The sequence below is a fragment of the Nomascus leucogenys genome, chromosome 5 (genome assembly GCF_006542625.1).
Source record: "Nomascus leucogenys isolate Asia chromosome 5, Asia_NLE_v1, whole genome shotgun sequence".
Classification (NCBI taxonomy): Eukaryota; Metazoa; Chordata; class Mammalia; order Primates; family Hylobatidae; genus Nomascus; species Nomascus leucogenys.
Genome location: NC_044385.1, coordinates 115,983,311 through 116,006,622, shown reverse-complemented (window position 1 = coordinate 116,006,622; position 23,312 = coordinate 115,983,311).

Below are 23,312 nucleotides of genomic sequence, written 5' to 3'. Positions count from 1 at the left end.
GGAAGAGGGTTCTAGACTGAATGAGAATGAGAACTAGAAAAGAGATTGTGGTCATAGGAATCTATATGAATATAAATATTTAGATTAAAAAATAAATTTGGCCTTTTTATAACAAAAAGCAAATCTCATTTGGCTGATTGCTTAGACAATGAAGACTGGGTTTGCCAATTCATTTATATGAAAGGTGATTTTGATATTCATTGAACTAAACCTGCAGCTCTAAAATTTTCTGGAAAATATATTTAAGCATGTGATAAAATGTATATTTTAATTAAAAGTATATAATTGAAAAGTGTGTATTGAGATTGAAAATAATTTAGTTTTCCCAAATTATCTAATTATTTCAGTTTATAAAGGAGTTTCTCTAAATGGGAAATTAACAGGTACAGTATACTTCCAAGAAACTAAAAGTGTGATTGACTCTAATTACATTTAAAAGAATCTTTTTGCATTTTTTCTTCAACAAAATTGAGAAGATCAGTAAATGAAATTATCAAGTAATAAATCTATAAATATTAACTGTAATATTCAACCAGTGTATCATTCCTAGCCTGTAATTCTAATGGAATTCAAATCATTGAGTGAAATGTTATAACAAAACACTTTCCATTCTCATTTACATAAACAATTTTTTCCCAATTATAGCACCTGAAAAATACATAACTATAAAATTTATTATGTACTTGGTTGGCATTCTAGCAATAAGTATTATGTTTCCTCTCTCATGAAGAAAAGTATTTTAAATAATTATCCATTAGCGAAATGTATAATATTCTGTATTGGTTTTATTAATACTCTATTATTAACAATTGAAATGAAAACTCAATCCAAATAGTTTATTTTAAAATTTGGAAACTTGCAATCATAGAAATAAAAAGTGAATTTCAAGTGCATGTGGAGTATGTATGGAGAATTGTTCATTTCAGGGTGTACGATATGGAGATTAATAAAAGATGTTGGGATTACTTTCTGCTGGGGAACTGGAGTGGTAGTACAAGTTTTAAAAGGAGACATCATAAAATTGACACCTATTAGAGAAGTGCTTGCTTATGTATTTCTAAGTGAATGATTATTATTATCAAATATTATGGTGTTAGATTACATTTATACATGTAAGTGCAAAATGTAATTCTAAATTTAAATACATGTAACATGTTGGGAGTTATATCCTTTGCAAGTATTTAAACTCATGGTTCACATTTTTAGATGTCAGTCTAAATTGCACAACAGTATGCAGAAGTTTTCTAAAATATTTAATCACTACTAAGCCAAATTGTTTGGAAAACATTGTGGTATACACACCTTTTTATATTTACTGTTACTTGTTACAATTCAAGGCAAGTTGATTAGTCATTTAGTCTGAATTTCTTTAATTACACTACCAGAATTTAAATGTACGGTAGATAATTATTTCCTGGGGTTCCACTTTATATGGAAATGTGGGCTTTGTGTGCCATTTGTTGGATAAAATTGAATGATGATGCTGGTTTCTGTCCCATGGCATTCTCTACACTCTTCAGAAAAAAAGTTTAATGTTAAAATAAAGACAAAAAAGCAGCAATTATTAGTTCTAAATGCAAAGTTGTGTCTGTACCTTTGTACTTGATTAGAAGAGAATAGCTCGACAAAGAGACAATCTCTATGATTATTATATTTTAAATATGCCCTCTTTACCTCAGTTACTAAATGCAAAGAAGATGCTGTTAATAAAACAGTAGATATGACCCTTAATATTCATAATTATTGCTTTTTATGTAAATTTTGAGCTAATTTAAGAGACATATTAGGATAATTTATCTTAATGGAACTACTTATTAAGTAATCCTAATTGCCCATTGGCCAGGTTTATAATTAACATTTATGCTTTAAATTCTGTGTGATAATTTCTACTTTGATTTTATTCCATGTTATGAATAGTATAAATGGAATAATGTTTTAGTTTATATTGAATTTTTTTAAATTACATTTTAATTTAAAAAAATTTTAAAGTAAGAGTAGATCACCTTTTTTTTGCAAATAATTATTCTCAACGTACTAAATTGAACATTTATTTTCTGGAGGCTATTTTATTTTGTGATTATACTATCAGTTAATGTTATTCAATTAAAAACAAACAAACAAAATGTCTAAGAGGTAGTATAGGCTACTTTAGATCTCTCCTGTTTCAAAGGAAACGAAATATGAGTTCAGCCTTTTCAGTTAAATTACGCAATGGTTTTATCTTACTCTCAGAGCTTCTAGAAAATATATTGGTCTATAATTATAAATAATAACAACTTCCAGATGCATACCTGAGTGCTTTTTGCCATTCAATCCAAACAACATTCCATGAGTTTGATTCTTTCATCTCAAATTTAAGTACATTGTACGATGTTACACCACAATCAAGAGGCAGATCCAAAATGTAAACAAATGCTCAAATGCTCCAAAGAGTAGCAATACTCATCAGTTTCCAGTACGATCAACAGATTATATTTCAAAAGTCAGATCTTAAGGTCATTTATTCATTAATTTCACATTTTGAAGATGGATGAGGTTTTTAGACTCCTGATACATTTCAACAAAATGTAACGGATTTAGATATTCAGTTTCCTAAAACAGACATTTTTCTCTTGCATGATATTCTGAAGGACATTTAAAAATAATATGATGACTGCAATATATAGATAAATTTTTAATGAAGTTGGTAATAGTTGCCTTATCACTCAATTTCTTTTGCTTGGCAATTAGAAATAGCTTTGAAGATTATTTTTTTCTTCAGATCAGAGAACAAAAGCAAAGGCGGCATATTTACATTTCCCACCCCATCCTACCCAATAATAACCATTGTTGCAGTTTATGTATAGGAGTGGACTCAAATCAACTCAAGTCAATATAATTTATTTAATGAATAGGCTATAATAGAATAGAGATTTTTTGAAATTCAGAATGTCCCTCTCCAGGCCAAATAACATTTTTTTATATACTCACAATGTGACAAAAAATTTAATCAGCAGAAGAAAAAGCCAGCAAAAAGCTTCACTTTCTCTTTATTTTCCTTCAGAGCACTGATAAGCAGTATATCACCTGTACTTTGACGTTCAATCCAGTGTCTACTAGCAATGTCTTTTTCAAAGAGTTAGGGTTGACACTTAATGACTGACAGTAGATCGCAAATTTTTATTGTAGGCTATTGAGGTTAATATGTCAGAAAGCGTGAGAGTTTTCTAATTCTGTTTAATTATGTTATCCATGGCAGAATTTGGGCCTAAGTTAAAATCCAGTTACAACTTTCTTTGTGTTTTGGAGTAAACAAAAACCTGTTTTCCCTTTTTTTTTTTTTTTAGCAGAATGCCAGGGAACAAGATTCCTTTATGAAAGAATAATTATCTGGAGGTTTAATATGGAGGATTAATAGATATTATTAATTTTTCTCTAATGTAGGCTAACAGAAAATAAACTGAAGGTCTTGATCAAACCTACTTAATAAAAACAGAAGTAGATAATCTTTTCAAAAGAATAATATCACAGTGAATTTCATGAATGATTTCATTTTCCCATCTCACAAATCTACCGAACCATCTGTTGAAGCTTTGGGGAGGTTTTATTTATTTATTTATATCTTTTTAATTAATTGCTTAGCTGTTTGTTTATTATGAAGCAGAGATTGTAAAGAATCTCAAGTACTATTTTGGAATTAGCTAGTGAAAGTGGAGCAAAAAAAAAAAACTGCTGATGACACAGAAATGAGACAGAAAAAATAAAATAATTTCAGACATAAAATCCTTGAGGAAGTCAGAGTAGGCAAAATCCAGTAGCACAAAAAATGGGTTGGTTGGCCTATAGGTAGGGCTAGGAGGTAGAGGATGTAAGGCTAAGGGTGATATTTGAACATGGCCTCATAAATTTGTGTCACTCATCAGATCATATTGTAAATCAATAAGAAAATGATATTATAATTATACAATGTTTGATTTTTCAGTAAAGGCACATATGTTTTAATGTATTAGCCTGAAAGATTTTCTGATTAGTACTCTTCACTATATTGCAAAGTAAAATCAGAGACAAAAATACATCTTTATTACTATTAATATAAAATATTTTCCACTAGGTGAATATTCACTTTGAAAGCTAAATTTCTTAATTATTTAATTTCTTAATAAAATTATTTAGTTTCTTAATAAAATTTCTTAATAAAAATATTGTAGGATTTTTATATATTATTTTTAAATTATCAAGTTATGAGTTTTCATTAAAATATATATTATTTTACATATTTGAAAGTTATTAAGTATATTCAGAGACCACAAAGATAAAGCCCTTTACATATCCCTCAAATACGTTACTCTGAAAATTGCCGTTTGTGTGCCTTTGTTATACATTTGTAAATGTATTTCTTCTATTTCAGGTTTAATGTCTTTTAACAGTACTACTATGCATTTCTTTTTGTGGTTTCTTTTCTTTTGTGAATTTTCTTGGCAATTGATTAACCTAGTAGTAACAGTCTAGCTGTATCTAAAAAATGACCATCAAGACATGTATTGGCAGAGCTGTTATGACTCTGAGCTTTCAAGCTTTCAGTCATTCTAATCAAGTTCTGCTCATGTTGATTCATTGTATCATTGCATCATTGCAGCGACAAATTACAATTGACTGCCGAATTCTAAACCTAAACAATGCTGGTGCAATGAGTCACGCCTATAATCCCAGCACTTTGGGAATTCAAGGTAGATGATCACTTGAAGCCAAGAGTTTGACACCAGCCAAGGCTTTGTATTCATAATATGATCCTCATCTCCACAAATTTTTTTTAAAGAAAAGATATTAATAGCTGGACATTGTAGCTCCTACCTGCTAGCCCTAACTGCTCAGGATATTGAGGCAGGAGGGTACCTTGAGCCCAGGAGTTCAAGGCTGCAGTGAGCTATGATCACACCACTGCATTCTAGCCTGGGCAACAGAGCAAGACTGCCTCTAAAAACAACATCAAAAAATGAACAAACAAACAAACAAAAGCAAAGCTAATTGTGATACAGAACTTCCATCAGAATGATTTTGTAACATTTCTTAGGGGAGAATAAGCAGAGACTTGATGACTTCATTCATAAAATCGGAAATCTCCAAGAACTTTTACCATCATAATTTTGTGTTCAAGTTAATACTAGAACATGTGTAGCTCAACCCATCTTCCTCAGCAGAAACACCTAGAATGTTTCCCTGGGAGAGAGATTTGGTAAGTGTCTAGTAGTACTCAAGTAGCTATAAAGCACAGCTATAAACAACATTGCTATAAAAACTGCTATAAACAGCTATATATAAAATAATTTAAATGCAGAACTGCCTGCTTGATTATGCTTGGAACTGAGGAGTTTCAGTGATAAAATTGAACAGTTCTGAGCAGACTGAGATTGGTGGTCAGTGGGTGAGATAATTGGTGGTTAGTGTTTTAAAGGCTAGAGGTAATGATTATAATTAATATTTGAATTTAATACATAAATTCAATAAATAAATTTAAAATGTGGAAGTTACTGCTTTCTTTTGTACTACTGGAGGCAACACCTAACATAGTTTTAGAATTTTGGTTAATAAACCAAAATCTCCATCTAATTGAAGAGGGTTGGTTCTTGCCAACTGGGGCAGTCACCCAACAGAACTTAAGTAAAATCCCCTACTCAGCTCTGAAGCCAGTTCTCTAGAGTATAGTGAATAGTGACCATGTGCATTCTAATGCCTTACAGGGAACACCACAAAGAAATGATCATAGAATATTGCCATGCCCTTTCTTCCATTCCCAAGTGTTGATTTTTGTCACTCAGTACTAAAATAAAGAAGTCAAGTTGGGTTTATTATGATAACACGTTTGAATTTTTAAATACAATAAATAATTATATAAGCACTGAAACAAATTGAATTTGCAAATATTTTGTATTCTTACTTGTTTAAACAAAACTGAGAAATAACTGGAACACTGAAGTATTTTTAAATCTTTGTATTTCTAGAACATGAATATAAAACAGAAATTAAAATTTATATTATTTTTGATATCCATGATATTCCATGATGTTTCAACTTTAAAATGATTTTTCTATTTCTTGTGCATTGAAAGATTTTTGCAGTTATCACAAGGAGTTATTGAATAAATGATGTTTCAGACTGAACATACCCAGTGTAGTTTGGTTTCTCAATTCACTGGTTATTGATAAACTGTTAAATTTTAACAGTCATATCTGAAGATTTTTAAATGTTTATCACAGAGAGAAAATTAAACACATTGGGGCATTTGAAACTTTATTTGCCATACTAAATTTTCCTTTCCAGTATTTGAATACTGAATTTAGACAATAGCAGTTTCTTGAATACTGACATAATTTTTATCAATTTAGTAAATTAAATATCTTTTAGATATTTCAACACTAAATACAACTAAGATTTCAGCTAAAAATTATTAAACTAATTACAACTAGTTGTTAAACTAAAATATTTTGCAACTATTTATTAAGCTAAAATATATTTTCAAATTAATGTTACAATACTACCATTTGAATAAGCTAAAACATTTTATGTACTACAAGCACATAAATTGGTAAATATGCAAAACCTCCTTAACACAAAAATATTAATAATATGGGCTTGGTTCTCAGAAACATTTGTCTACTTAGTCCTAAATCTGAGATTAAAAAAAATAAAAATGCTCATCCAGGCTAAGTGTGGTGGCTTACGCCTGTAATCCCAGCACTTTAGGAGGCTGAGGCTGGTGGATCACTTGAGGTCAGGAGTTTGGGACCAACCTGACCAACATGGTGAAAGCCCACCTCTACTAAAAACACAAAAATTAGCTGGATGTGGTGGCAGATGCCTGTGGTTCCAGCTACTCAGGAGGCTGAGGCAGGAGAATCACTTGAACCCAAAGGCAGAGGTTGCAGTGAACCGAGATCATGCCACTGCACTCCAGCCTGGGTGACAGAGTGAGACTCCATCTCAAAAAAACAAAAAAACAAAAAAAACCTTATCTACTAAGAAAAAAAAAAATATTATTTTCATGCGCGTCCATGTGAAGAGACCACCAAACAGGCTTTGTGTGAACAATAAAGCTGTTTATTTCAGCTGGGTGCAGGTGGGCTGAGTCCGAAAAGAGAGTCAGCAAAGGGTGGTGGATTATCATTAGTTTTGGGGGCAGGGGGTGGATCTCGCAAAAGTACATTCTCAGGGGTAGGGAGAATTACAAAGAACCTTCTTAAGGGTGGGGGAGATTACAAAGTACATTGATCAGTTAGAGTGGGGCAGAAACAAATCACAATGGTGGAATGTCATCAGTTAAGGCTATTTTTACTTCTTTTGTGGATCTTCAGTTACTTCAGGCCATCTGGATGTATACGTGCAAGTCACAGGGGATGCGATGGCTTGGCTTGGGCTCAGAGGCCTGACATTCCTGCCTTCTTATATTAACAAGAAAAATAAAACAAAATAGTGTTGAATTCTTGGGACGGCGAAAATTTTTGGGGGGTGGTATGGAGAGAGAAATGGGTGATGTTTCTCACGGCTGCTTCAAGCGGGATTAGGGGCAGTGTGGGAACCTAGAGTGGGAGAGATTAAGCTGAAGGAAGATTTTGTGGTAAGGGATGATACTGTGGAGTTGTTAGAAGAAACATTTGTCGTGTAGAATTATTGGTGATGCCCTGGATATGGTTTTGCATGAATTGAAAAACTAAATGGAATAAGAGAAGGAGAAAAAGAGGCATAAAAGGTCTAAGAATTGGGAGGACCTAGGACGTCTGATTAGAGAGTGCCTAAGGAGGTTCAGCATAGTCCTGCCAGCAAAGATTATTTATTTACTTCAAGAGCTAAGAGTGGCAGTTTGGGGATAGCACCAGGAGATATCAGCTGTGATGGCTTGGAGAAACAGTGTAAACTGGCAGTGTAAACAAGAGCAGGGCATGTATGAGTAGTTGAGAACAGTGAATAGGAGTATGACTAGACAGAAAATAGTAGGGATGACAAGTTTTTTTGGGGCACAGTCTAAGTTTGTCTGGTGTCTGGAATGAGACTGGGGCCTAATAAAAAGGAGCATCTATACAGGAGCTCAAATGGGCTGTACCTCGTAGCATTCTGAGGACAGGTCTGACTTCTGAGAAGCGAAAGTGGTAAAAATATTGTCCAGTCCTTTTTAAGTTGGTGGCTGAGCTTGGTGAGGTGTGTTTTTAAAAGACCTTTAGTCTGTTCTACTTTTCCTGAAGATGGAGGACCGTAAGGGATATAAAGGTTTCACTGAATACTAAGAGCCTGAAAAACTCCTTGGCTGATTTGACTAATAAAGACGGTCTGTTATCAGACTGTATAGAGGTGGGAAGGCTAAACTGAGGAATTATGTCTGACAGAAGGGAAGAAATGACGGCGTTGGCCTTCTCAGACCCTGTAGGAAAGGCCTCTACCTATCCAGTGAAGGTGTCTACTTAGACTAAGAGGTATTTTAGTTTTCTGACTCGGGGCATGTGGAGTAAAGCTAATTTGCCAGTCCTAGGTCAGGGCAAATCTTCAAGCTTGATGTGTAGGGAAGGAAGGGGGCCTGAATAATCCCTGAGGAGTAGTAGAATAACAGATGGAACACTGAGAAGTTGTTTCCTTGAGGATAGATTTCCATAATGGAAAGGAAATGAGAGGTTCTAAGAGGCGGGCTAGTGGCTTATACTATAGCATAGCCTGCCTTTGCTGGTGTGTGGCGATTAGGCCTGGTGGAACCGCAATCAATAAATCAAGCGTGATCAGGGTGAGGAACAGGAAAGAAGGAAATATGCGGAAACGGGGTGAATATCAGGTGGATCAGAGAGATACAGTCATGGGGGTCAGGTGTGGTATCAGGAATAATGTGGGAGGCCAGATTGAAGTCTGGGCCAGGAATGATGGTAATAGTGGGACTTAACAAAGAGTACAGCTGAAGGAGCTGGGGAGCAGAAAGTATATGCGTCAGGTATGAGGAAGAAAATAGATTTTGGAAGTTATGAGAAATGTAGAGTGAGTTGAGCATAGTTTGTGATTTTTAGGGCCTCTAAAAGTGTTAAAGCCGTGACAGCCGCTGCGTGCAGACAGGAGGGCTAGGGTAAGACAATAAGGTCAAGTTGTTTGGACAGAAAGGCTACAGGGTGCAGTCCTGGCTCTTGTGTAAGAATTCTGACCACACTAACCATGCCTAGGGGCTGTCTGTGAAGCTTTGCGGCAGTACAGCCCAGGTAATTTGCTGAGCCTAATGGGTGTCAGGGTCAGTCCAAGTGAAAGCGAAGAGAGGCTGGGATGATGGGTGCAAAGGAATAGTTTAAAAAAGCATGTTTGAGATCCAGAATAGAATAATGGGTAGTAGAGGGAGGTATTGAGAATAGGAGAGTATATGGGTTTGGCACCACGGGGTCGATAGGCAAAACAATTTGGTTGATAAGGCACAGATTCTGAACTAACTTGTAAGCTTTGGTTTTTGGACAGGTAAAATGGGGAAACTTTAAGGAGAGTTTACAGGTTTTAGAAGCCCATGCTGTAGCAGGAGAGTGATAACAGGCTTTAATCCCTTTAAAGCATGCTGTGGGATGGGATATTGGTGTTGAGCGGGGTAAGGGTGATTAGGTTTTAATGGGATGGTAATGGGCATGTGATCGGTTGCCAGGGAAGGAGTAGAGATGTCCCATACTTGTGGGTTAAGGTAGGGGGATATGAGAGGAAGACACGAAGCAGGCTTTGGGTTGGGGAGAAGGGCAGCAATGAGATGCGGCTGTAGTCCAGGAATAGTCAGGGAAGCAGATAATTTAGTTAAAGTGTCTCGGCCTAATAAGGGAACTGGGCAGGTGGGGATAATTAAAAAGGAGTGCTTAAAAGAGTATTGTCTAAGTTTGGGCAGGTGGGGATAACTAAAAAGGAGTGCTTAAAAGAGTATTGTCTAAGTTTGGGGAGGTGGGGATAACTAAAAAGGAGTGCTTAAAAGAGTATTGTCTAAGTTGGCAGCACAGTTGGAGAGTTTCAAGAGGTTTAGAAGCCTGGCCGTCAATACCTACAGCAGTTATGGAGGCAAGGGAAACAGGCCCTTGAAAAGAAGATAATGTGGAGTGGGTAGCCTCCTTGTTGATTAAGAAGGGGATGGACTTACCCTCCACTGTGAGAGTTACCCAGAGCGTCTGTGATGGTCCTGTAGGCTTCTGAGGCGATTGGGCGGTGTCAGTCTTCAGCTGCTAAGCCGAGAAGATCTGGGAAGGAGTCAGTCAGAGAGCCTTGGGCCAGAGTCCCAGGGGCTCTGGGAGTGGCTGCCAGGTGAGTTGAACAGTCCGATTTTCAGTGGGGTCCTACACAGATGGGACACGGCTTAGGAGGAATCCTGGGCTGCGGGCATTCCTTGGCCTGGTGGCCAGATTTCTGGCACTTGTAGCAAGCTCCTGGGGGAGGCAGGCCTGGAGGAATGCCTGGCCACTGCAGTTCAGGCGTTCGGAAGTTCTCGTGTGCTGGAGATGTGGCTGGGGTTTGTCTCACAGTGGAAGCAAGGAATTGCAACTTTTTTCTATTACTGTACACCTTGAAGGCGAGGTTAATTAAGTCCTGTTGTGGAGTTTGAGGGCTGGAATTTAATTTTTGGAGTTTTATTTAATGTTGGGAGCAGGCTGGGTAATAAAATGTATATTGAGAATAAGATGGCCTTTTGACTTTTCAGGGTCTAGGGGTGTAAGTCTCAGGGTTGCTGCCAAATAAGCTATGAACTGGGCTGGGTTTTTTTTATATTTGATGAAAAAGAGTCTAAACGCTAACTGATTTGGGAGAGGTTGGATAAAGGAGTATTAACCTTGACTATGCCTTTAGCTCCAGCTACTTTTTTAAGAGGAAATTGCTGGGCAGGTGGGGGAGGGCTAGTCACGGAACAAAACTGTAAGCTGGACCAGGTGTGAGGAGGGGAGGTGATAAAAGGATTATAGGGTGGAGAAGCAGAGGCTGAGGAAGAATTGGGACCTAGCTCAGCCTGGCCAGGAGGGGAGAGGTCAGATGGGTCTGTAGAAAAGGAAGAGTAGAAAGACTCAGTGATGCTTGGGGTTGGGAATCAGGGGACAGGCGGGAGGGAAAGAAAGAAGATTTGGGATGAGTTGCATTGGGCACAGAGACTAGGAAGGGACTGATGTGTAAAAGAATGCCTGGACGTCAGGCACCTCAGACCATTTGCCCATTTTACAGCAAGAATTATTTAGATTCTTGTAGGATGGAAAAATTGAAAGTGCCATTTTCCTGCTATTTGGAACTACTGTCGAGTTTGTATTGGGGTCAAGCGGCATTGCAGAATAAAATAAGACACTTAGATTTTAGGTCAGGTGAGAGTTGAAGAGGTTTTAAGTTCTTAAGAACACAGGCTAAGGGAGAAGAAGGAGGAATGGAAGGTGGAAGCTTGCCCATAGTGAAGGAGGCAAGCCCAGAGAAAAGAGTAGAGACTCGGAGAAGGCGTGGGGGGTTCTTGCCCTCCAGAATAGCAGAGAAGGGGTTGGGGCACGGAAATAAGGGATTGGGGCACAGAGATAAGAGGTCAGGGTGCAGAAATAAGGGATTGGGGGTTCTTGCCCCCTAGAAAAGCAGGACTTGCTGCTAAGGGTGAAGGACCAAGGCAGGCATCCCTGCGTGGTCTGACACCTTTGAAACGTGGGTGAATAATCAGAGAGGCGTCCCTGCAATGATCAAACACCAAGGGAAGGCTGCCTTCCCAGTCCGTGACCGGTGCAGGAGTTTTGGGTCCACAGATAAAACATGTCTCCTTTGTCTCTACCAGAAAATGAAAGGAATTGAAATTAAGAGAAGGGAGAGATTGAAGTGTGGTGCCAAGATTGAAAGGAGAAAGAGGTTGAGGGATAGTGAGGGAAGTTGGAGAAGAGAGTAAAAAGAGGCCGCTTACTGGATTTGAAATTGGTGAGACGTTTCTTGGGCTGGTTGGTCTGAGGACTTGAGGTCGTAGGTGGATCTTTCTCACGGAGCAAAGAGCAGGAGGACAGGGGATTGATCTCCCAAGGGAGGTCCCCGATCCGAGTCAGGGCACCAAATTTCATGCGCGTCTGTGTGAAGAGACCACCAAACAGGCTTTGTGTGAGCAATAAAGCTGTTTATTTCACCTGGGTGCAGGTGGGCTGAGTCCGAAAAGAGAGTCAGCAAAGGGTGGTGGATTATCATTAGTTCTTGTAGGTTTTGGGGTAGGCGATGGAGTTAGGAGCAATGTTTTGGGGGCAGGGGGTGGATCTCACAAAAGTACATTCTCAGGGGTAGGGAGAATTACAAAGAAACTTCTTAAGGGTGGGGGAGATTACAAAGTACATTGATCAGTTAGGGTGGGGCAGAAACAAATCACAATGGTGGAATGTCATCAGTTAAGGCTATTTTTACTTCTTTTGTGGATCTTCAGTTACTTCAGGCCATCTGGATGTATACGTGCAAGTCACAGGGGATGCGATGGCTTGGCTTGGGCTCAGAGGCCTGACAATTACTATGTTCATTTAATTGAGATTACTTGAGATTACTATCAGAGATTTAGCCTACATGTGGTAACTGTGAAGCAGCTTCATTTTCTGGGGCAACACTTGAGGTTCTTGGTCTCATGGCCAAGGAAATCAAGGCCTCAGACATGACAAGGGTGAGGTTTAGAGCTGAAATTTAATAGGCGAAAGAAAGAGAACAGCTTTCTGCTACAGAGTGGGGTCCCAGAAAAAGGGTTGCCATTTTTACAGTGGAATGCAAAGGCTTTTAAAAGAAACTGATGAGGACAGGGCATCTCATTTGCATAAAGCATGAATTCTGGTGGTTCCACCCTGTCCTCCTAATATGCATGCAGGGCCCTTAGCTTGAGTTTCTCCATATTGCTTTGCTCATGGAATTTTCCATTGCGGGCATGTCTGGGCAAGTCACTTGTGTAGTTTTTCTTATCTGTGCATTTGTGGGTATGTCTTAGGCAAGTCCTCTCCCCCCAACCCTGCCCCACGTGCAAATTCCCTTATCTGTTTCTACAAGCTGTTCTTTTGCTTGAAAGAATTCAACCAAAGACCCACCCTAACTGCCTGCCTAACTGGGTTTTTTCCATTCACCTCTCTCAACTGCATGGGACATGTTAAACTTTTTCAGTAGTTTACTTCAGAAGGTATACGATCACTTAGCATATGTTGTTGGATTTCAGTTGAAAACAATACATGATTCATATTTCTACTTATAGAATTATGCAGCTCCCTTTATGGTTGATAAACTGAGTTACATAAACATCTTTCCCATAACTGTAAAGACTTCAGAACTTAATAGGGTCCTCTGCTGTACAAATTTTAAAGACTTGTAGACTTGATGAATTCTTGCATCCTTTTATATTTTTTAGTTGTGTAGAACACTGATCAATAATTGAAATGATAATTAATTTTCAGATATTTCACATGGTTTTCTTTAACTTCACATTACAATGTATGTTATTATTTAACTGATCTCCTTCCTTGAGTCAGTGAAAGTCTCCTAACATTTTTGTCATGTTAGCTAATTTGCATATACATTCTTGATAAAAGTGTTGATAATATTGTATATCTAAGAAGGCTCAAAAGATTTTTTTATATTAATCCTCTTATAAAACCATCTTATGTTAATTTGCCATTTGGTTCACTACTATGGACTTTTCATAGATTCAATGTATTTTAAGTAATTATAGTTATCGTTCTCCTTTTGATGCTCAAGTATTCACAACTTCTTTTGTGTGTCCTCTATGTGCTTAGCATGACCATATTACTATTTCAAACCTTCATTTCTTTCTGACTCAGCCAAGTATTCTAGATTCTGTTTGTACATTCCTGCTCCTGATATGGGATCAACTAACCCTCCCCAAGATTCCTAGTTACTTTCAATGGAAAAATACTAATAGACAAGAAGACAAAATACAAATAGACTAATAGACATCTGGTATAGGCTGTTATTGATCTTAGTCCATTTCAATCAATAGATCTAGAGAGAACTGTACAGATCAACAGATAAAGAATTTTGATGAAATAGTTACAGTTCAATTTTTACATTAAAATGCTTGTACCTTTTTTTCATTCAATATATTTTTACCTTCTCTGTTATGCTAGATAATTTGCCTCCTTTTTTTTTTTTTTTTTTTTTTTTTTTTTTTTTGAGACAGAGTCTCGCTCTGTTGCCCAGGCTGGAGTGCAATGGCACAATATCAGCTCACTGCAACCTCCGCCTCCTGGTTTCAAGCGATTCTCCTGCCTCAGCCTCCTGAATAGCTAGGATTATAGCCATGTGCCACCATCCCCGGCTAATTTTTGCATTTCTAGTAGAGATGAGTTTTCACCATGTTGGTCAACCTGGTCACGAACTCCTGACCTCATGATCCACCTGCCTCGGCCTCCCAAAGTGCTGGGATTACAGGAGTGAGCCACCATGCCTGGCCTAATGGATAATTTGCTTCCTAATGAAAATGGCATACTTACTTATTTGCTCCATGTGAGAAACAAATATAAGAAAATAATACAATATTAATGTAAGCAATAAAACTACTGAATAAAGCTTAAGATTCTCTGGATTTCTTCTCATTGTTTAAATCTGATGATGTATGCACAGTAAATTTTTCTTTAATAGATGTCTCATCAACTGTTATTTGTGTGGCTATATAGTTGCTTATCTGATGGGCCATTTAGTCAATCGTTTTCATTTTCTTTCCATTGGAGTGCACTTTTATTACAATTCCTTATAGTTCTAAGTCACAAGTTGGTAGATTCTTTAAGACAGTGTTCTTGGTGATTTATCAACAACTGTTAGGGAAAGAAGGGTCCACCCACTGGTACAATTAGAGCTGATAAGGACATTCCAGCATGTTAATTCCCAAAGCTTTCTATAAACATTTCATTTTGTCATTATTTGATGTATCTACATAATGACATTACAAAGTTATAAATGTATATATTTAATCAGCCAAACTTACATATATCTTCTAAGTAGATAATTTCTTTGTATTACTCTGATATTTAGTAATGTTATGACACTCATTTTCATAGTTTTAATTAAATTTTAGTTTGATTATATTATTTTTGGAATTAAACATTTTAATTTATCTTGCCTCCTTTTCTGTTCTGTAAATTTTTCTTCTTTTAAAAAATGTACTATGTTCCTTTAACAGTAGATATATTATACTAAGTATTGTTATAAAATACCAAGGTTTATTCTGTATTAGCCCAAATGATTCTTCTGATAACATTAGCTTATTTGGTAGCAGCTTAAATGTTAATTTTACCATGTAAGTAAGAGGAACAAGGAACTTACTAGTATTTTGCTGCTCTATATTAACATCTGAGAAAAATCTAAATGTAGGATTTTCTGTTTTGACATTAAGTCCCTTTTTGGCTCATAATCAAAAAACAGAATTTATTTTATACTTTTTTTTTGTAATATCTTTACTTTGTGCATAAAGATGACCTTATTGTAGAACTCTCAATTTCTGAGAGGTATTTAAATATACAAGTCTATTCCATCAATCCAATGGGATTTCAAACCACCAAATTCAATTGAGGATGTTTAAAAACCAGACTCTATATAAAAAAAACACTATTATAATCAGAATAATTATCAGAAAACAATTATATATTTCATATTATTTTATCAAAACATTTAAGGTGGAAATTTTTTATTTATACAATTTTATGGTTATCTAGGTGTTTTTAAAACATTAGTACCCAAAACAGTTTTAACAATGCTAGCATATTTCAGTTCAATACAATTTTTTGAAATTCAGTGATTTACAATGCATTCACATTAAGCTATAGTTATTTAGTTTTGGTATAGAATTTCAATGCCTTGCATGAACTTAAATACACCATTTATCAAACTCCTTACATTACTTGGCTCCATGTAAAACCTCAACATTGTTACACACTTTAAAATGAAAGTAAAACATTAAATTTCTCAGTTTTACACTACATTATTTTTATTGAACTTTTAAAATATAAAAGTTATAAATATAAAATATAAAAGATTATTTATTTACAGAAAACATTAAGTTGTATTCCAAGCACAGCCACCCAGAACCAGGAATTTTAGACCCTAACATTAAGGACAATCCTATTTGCTATCCCATGGCCAGTGGCCTGTTTTAATCAGTGCAATTTTAAATTTCACTCTTTGAAGATAAGATTCCCACTTTATAGTTTAATTCATAAAGTGTTTTTGACTTTGTAAATTCTGCATTTCCACTAAAAATTTCACAACATATTCAAATTATTTTTACGAAGATATTCTAACAGAATTTTTCACAATTTGCCTGTGTTATGCTTTGTTAATTTTTATTGTTGGTGGTGGTGGAGGGGACTGGCCTGTGTTACTTTTTTAACTTCTCTCAGAGTATTTTCTTGATTTTCTTGGAAAAACTTAAGGAGATTTTGCAACTTCTCTGGGGTTTCTTTGAGGGAGGTAATTATGGGCTTTTTCATTTTTTTTAAACAAACCTCATCAAATAAACCTCATCTTTCCAAAGATATTATGACTCCATCTGGAATTCTAAATCTGTTTATCAGATATTCCAGGATATTAAGATCTGATCATTCATTCAGGAAAATCATCAGTTTGGAGTCATCCATGGTATGGAAAGATATTCTACTTCATTTGCAGTTAGAGAAGGGTAAACTAAGACCACAAGGAGGTACTGATCACAATTCAGAAATCAGGTAATAGCAAGGATCAGAGAAGGAATCAATAGAAACTCTGCTTATACACTGCTATTAGAAATTTAAATGGCTCCACTGCTTTGAAAAATGTATTTTCTTGTATTTTGGACCATGTTCACACCTTTTGCACTCCTAGATTCATAGCTACATGGCACAAATGAAAAAAATGAGCAGATACATGTATGGCTGAAGCTTATAGAGGGAGGATACCTTGGGATCCCGTCACAAGGAAAGCCTCTATCCTTAAAACACCAACACATAAGGTTGCTTTTGAACCAGCAGCATGTCTGAGCTGTCATTGAACAAGAAGTCAATGATACGTGTCTCCTAGTTTTTTGATAGTATAACTAACAAACTGGAGCAGGGGACAATGAGAACTGGAAAGTTCCCAAGGGACACAAGTAGCCAGATAGTTCATAATGCACAGGTTCAGAAATAGTGATACAAAGGGTCTCAAGACTCTGATTTTACAGGAACTGGGCAGTAGGAAGACATAATCTTGATTGAAAACTTTCGAAGATATTAAACTAGATCCTCATAAATACATAGAATCTGAGAACAGGGATGGAGAAGAAACGGTGGCTCTTCATACCAATAGAAATCCTATTTATGTATGGAGGGAAAATAAAGTGAGGATTGACTCAAAATAGAACATACAGAGCAAAGAAGCCACTTTGACAGTGCTTGACAAATAGAGAAATTCTCCTTCAGCTGAACATTATCAACTTTTTGCTTACCTACACAGAGAGACAAACAGTTGCTTGCAATCAGTATTTTAAAATTATTTATTTACAGAAAACATTAAGTTGTATTCCAAAAGTCAAGCGGGGTTGAGGGTAAAGTACTGTACCAGGGAATCTATTTGAACAAATTGAATTAAATTGAAGTAATCTGAGCCCAGAAATTGATACCACGATATCACTAATGAATGACTAACCATTAAACTGCCCAGCGTCATAAATCAGTTTTTGGGCTGTAAGTCTCATTCAGGTTTGTTTATTTATTTATTTATTTATTTATTTATTTATTTATTTTTGATAGAGTCTCACTCTGTTGCTCAGGCTGGAGTGCAATGGTGCGATCTCGGCTTACTGCAAGCTCTGCCTCCCTGGTTCACGTCATTCTCCTGCCTCAGCCTCCCAGGTAACTGGGACTACAGGTGCCCGCCACCATGCCCGGCTAATTTTTTTGTATTTTTATTAGGGACAGGGTTTGACCGTGTTAGCCAGGATGGTCTTGATCTCCTGACCTCATGATCCACCTGCCTCAGCCTCTCAAAGTGCTGGGATTACAGGCATGAGCCACCATGCCTAGCCTCAGGTGTCTTTTTAATCTAAATTAAGAGACCAAGATTAATAGTGACTGAAGAAAAGCAAAGACCAACACTTTTTCACAGAGGCATATTGTATTTCCTTTGTATGATAGAAAAATGATGCTTTTACTTCAAGAATGTGGTTTTTCTAAAACATTAAAGTTAATATTAAAAGGTAAATTTATTCCCTTCATTCAACTAACACCAAGAAAAGTAATATCTGTAAAAATTTTAGGAAAACAATGCACAAACTTCTTAATTAGCTACTTAGTGTTTATTTATAGTCTCAAAATTGATATAAAATTTTCAACACTCACTTAAGATTTTGTTAAAAATCACTAAAACAATGTGTTTTCAAAGCATAATAATACTAATACTGGATGTCGGAAGTAAATGGAACAATATCAAACCTTTAAGAGAAACTAAATTGTATGTCTAGCATTTTATTCATACCTAATCAAGCAATCAGGTGGAATTAACGTATCATACACTTTTTTAAATAAGTAAAAATATATTTGCTTATTATAAGTAAATACATTTATAATAATATAAGCTTATTGTTCTTATGCTTATTTTATACACACACACACATACACTTGAGAAAGGACCGTAACAAACAAAAGAAACAAATTCAAAAATATGGACTAAGTGATACTGGAGCAGCGGAGTATAAACTAGAAGATTTGAAACAAAATAGAGAAAAGTGAAATAGCATCATATAGTCCAGCTGCTTTTCACCATGGTTGTGCATTAGAACTACATGCAGAGCTTTGGAGGGAAAACACAACACCTAGACATCTGTATTTAAAATACAACTTCCAAGATAATGCTCATGTGCACTTGGATTTTAAAAGTGATTATAAGTTTCTCTTACACCTGGCAGTTTTTGTAATATAGAACTCCAATTAATTCTGCTTGGACCAATAATGATACATGGTATCAGAGTGAATAATATTGACATAATGACAGTAGTAAAAGATATTTATCAGTTTCATGATCAATACACATACAAAAAACATATATTTGCAAATTATATTGCAATCATTATATTGCAGAGCATGTACACTGGTGATCTAAGGTTATTCTCCTTGAGCCTTAAGCTGAGCACTGATCAATGAATATACATGAGAAAACAATCCAAGATCCACATACAAATGGCTTGAAAGAATTTGAGGTAAAAAACAAACAAACAAAAACCAAAAAAATGCAGAATCAATATAAGACCATGAATAGTTTTTTATCTCACTAACCAAAGTACACACACACAAAATAAAACCTTAGAATATATTAGCTAGAATACTAAGAAGAGCATTGACTCAATAATTGAGAAAAATTAGACTTGGGAATTAACATATCATACACTTTTTAAATAAGTAAAAATATATTTGCTTATTATAAGTAAATATATTTATAATAATATAAGCTTATTGTTCTTATGCTTATTTTATACACACACACACACACACACACACACTTGAGAAAGGACCATAACAAACAAAAGAAACAAATTCGCTCTTACACTGGGGATCTGTTCTACTTCAAGGCCTACTTTCAAGGCTTCAAAGTAGGCCTTGAAAGAATCACACTGTTACCAAGTTACCTAGATATGCCCCAGAGCAACTCTCAGGATTATTTATAGGTATACGAAAATATCTAACAGCAACAAGTTAAAATCACAAGGTTGAGTATCATAAATTATCAGGCATTCAAAAGAGCAAAACTATGTGTATGTACATATACATACACATACATACGTATGTATCAAACTTTTAGACATAAAAGGTACATTATCTAAAATAAAATATACATATAAATGTGATGAAAAATACATTGTATAGTACAAGAGAAAACCTTAATAAACTTGAATGCGAAGCCATAGAAATTATCCAACATAAAACACAGAGAAAATGATAGAAAAAAAAAGTGGGAAAACCAATGAGCTGGAGAATAAATTCAAGTGGCTTTATTTACATGTAATTGAGGCTGCTGAAGGAATGAAGGGTGGGATAGAAAAAACATTTCAAGAATTTGTGCCCGCAAATTTTCAAAATTTTATAAAAGCTACAACTGCAAATATTAATACAAAGAACTCAACAATCCCTAAGCACAAGAAACACGAACAAACTACATTGAAGCACATAGTGATTCAATCATTTAAAATCAGTAAGACAAAAATTATAGCACTCGTGGAGAACCTCTGCTAGGGCAGTGTGGAAGGGAAATGTGGGGTGGGCAACCCCACTCAGAGTCCCTACTGGGGTGCTGCCTAGTGGAGCTGTGAGAAGGCCACCATCTTCCAGACCCCAGAATGGCAGATTGACTGATAGCTTGCATTGATTGCCTGGAAAAGCCACAGACACTCCGTGCCAGCCCGTGAAAGCAGTGGGGAGGGAGGCTGGACCCTGCAAAGCCACAGAGGCAGAGCTGCCCAAGACCATGGGAAACCACCTCTTTCATTAACGTGGCCTGGATGTGTGACATGGAGTCAATGGAGATAATTTTGGAGCTTTAAAATTCATCTGCCCCGCTGGATTCTGTACTTGCATATGGCCTGTAGCCCCTTTGTTTTGGACAATTTCTCGCATTAGGAATGGCTGTATTTACCCAATGCTTGTATCCCCATTGTATCTAGGAAGTAACTAACCTGCTTTTGTTTTACAAGCTCATAGGTGGAAGGGACTTACCTGTCTCAGATGGGACTTTGGACTGGGGATTTTTGAATTAATGCTGAAATGAATTAAGTTGGGACTGTTGGGAAGGCATGATTGTTTTTGAAATGTGAAGACATAAGATTTGAGAAGAGCCAACTGTGGAATGATATGGTTTGGCTCTCTGTCCTCACTGAAATCTCATCTTGAATTGTACTCTCATAATTTACACGTGTTGTGGGAGGGACCTGGTGGGAGATAATTGAATCATGAGGTGGCTTCCCTTTTACTGTTCTCCATACTATTCTCGTGGTGGTGAAATAAGTCTCATGGGATCTGATGGTTTATAAGGGGTTTCTGCGTTCGCTTGGGTCTCATTCTCTCTTGCCACTGCCTTGTAAGAAGTGGCTTTGGCCTTTTGCCTTGACTGTGAGGCCTCCCCAGCCACATGGAATTTTAAGTCCATTAAGCCTATTTTTCTTCCCGATCTCAGGTATGTCTTTATCAACAGCGTGAAAGTGGACTAATACAGTAGTGAACCCAAAATTAACTACACTGAGATATTATCTAGCAATAGTAAAATTTGGTAGGTTATTGCAAAAATAAATTATCTCCATGCTTTATGCAACGTCTGAGAAAATTTCTTTTAAAAAGGTATGCCAATATGATTTGAATATAATTTTAATAAAGTCTCTTGCTATAGTTTAGAGACAAATCTGTCATCCTTATGCACGTCTTATTTCATTTACTAAGTGCTGCATCTATTATGGTGAAGCTCGCTTGCTTTCTTTGTTTCTTTCTTTCTTTCTTTTCTTCTCTTTTTTTTGCTGAACATTCCTTTTTTTCCCCTTCTAATATATGATATGTTATAATTATCTCTCATGAGCAGGGGTCACAAACTTTGTCCTTAAAGGGCCTGTCTTAATCTCCTCAGGCTGCCATAACAAAATACCATAGACTGAGTGGGTTAAACAGTGGAAACTTTTTTTCTCACAATTATGAAGGCCAGAAGTCCAAGATCAAGGTGCTGACCTGGTTGATTTCTGGTGAGGGCTCTCTTCCTTGCTTGTAGATAGCCATCTTCTTGCTATGTCCTAACATGGCAGGGAAAGAGAAATAGAACAAGTTCTCTGGTGTCTCTTTGAATAAGGGCACTAATCTCCTCATGAGGGCCCCACCCTCAGGACTTCATCCAACCTTAATTACCCCCAAAGGCCCCATCTCCAAATCACATTGGTGGTTAGGGCTTTAAAATATAAATTGCCAATAAATACAATGTCGTCTATAGCATGGCCAGATAAAATATTTCAGGTTGTGCAGACCACATACATCTTTGATATATAGTTTTTTGGTTTTTGTTTGTTTTACAAATCCTTTAACCTTTCTTAGATCCCCAATGGTACAAAAACAGGCCCAGAGGTTGAATTTGAACTGTGGACTAATGGTTTGCCATTCTCTGCTCTATAGAGTTCTACTAAGAAGATAGCTATGTCCCAATAGTTAGCACTTAGTAAGTGCATTAACTGTTCCAGAAAGTCTTTTACATGCTGGAAATTAATTATAGTTAATTAGTTACACCTCATTAAATATGCATTATTATTTTATCCCACTTACAGATAAAGCTGGCCCTGAAATGTTCAGAGATCTGCTCAAGTTTATTATAATGAACTCATATATGGAAATGGCAAAATTTACAAACAAAATGATTTGAGCTCACATCTTACACTTGAAACCATTATGCTAAGTGGCCTCATATTTTATGTAAATTTGATTTAAAATTATCATGATGCATTCCGTGGGAACATTGTGATTGCAATTATCATGTGAATTGGATAACCACTGATTTAAACTTTGAATGGAAGCAAATAATGAGGTGAGTCTTTCACTTATGACCTTACTCTTCTTCGTGAACTTCCTGGTGTTACACAGGGCAGAGTCCCAAAGTAGAATTTTTAACAGCATTTTCTAAACATTAACCTCTTGCTTTCTTACTCCTCATCCCCTCTTTCCTTGAAACTGCCAAAGTATCAGATAAAATGTAAAATAGAGAAAGCCTTCTAGAGGACTAAATTGTATTGCAAAATAAAGGGAAAGACAAAGATAGCAGGTACTATAAGTAGAATCGGGGTTGGAAAAAATTTTAGCGAAATTTCAGAAAGAGTAAAGCTTTGGGGGCAGCTGTCAGGTGAGAAAACACGTATGGAAACTTTCATTGAATGAACTGTGCCCCTCTCCGCCGTGTTCTCAAGATATACTTTTAACGAAATATCTACACATTTTAAAAATTTGGGGGAGCTAGGTTTTTGGAAACGTTATAATGCATGGGATAGGACCTGAAGTCAAGTAGAAAAATAGGTCAGTTTTCTCTGGGTTATTCATACCAGTGGCATATATTCCATGCTGTCAATGATGTTTTAATTTCCTTGGATCATTAAACATGGAAAGCATATTCAATGCTAGTAGCCTTTCTGAGAGACAACAGAAGACTTGATTTTATTCCTCATTTTACCACACCAACCTTCTATTTTTCACATTGACTTCTTTTGCACTTTTATAAAAACTTTTCTACAAAGTTCTTTTAATCTTTTTTTTCCCAAGAGAACTTTTTTTTTTTTATTAGACTTTAGGTTTTAGGGTACATGTGTACAATGTGCAGGTTTGTTACATATGTATCCATGTGCCATGTTGGTT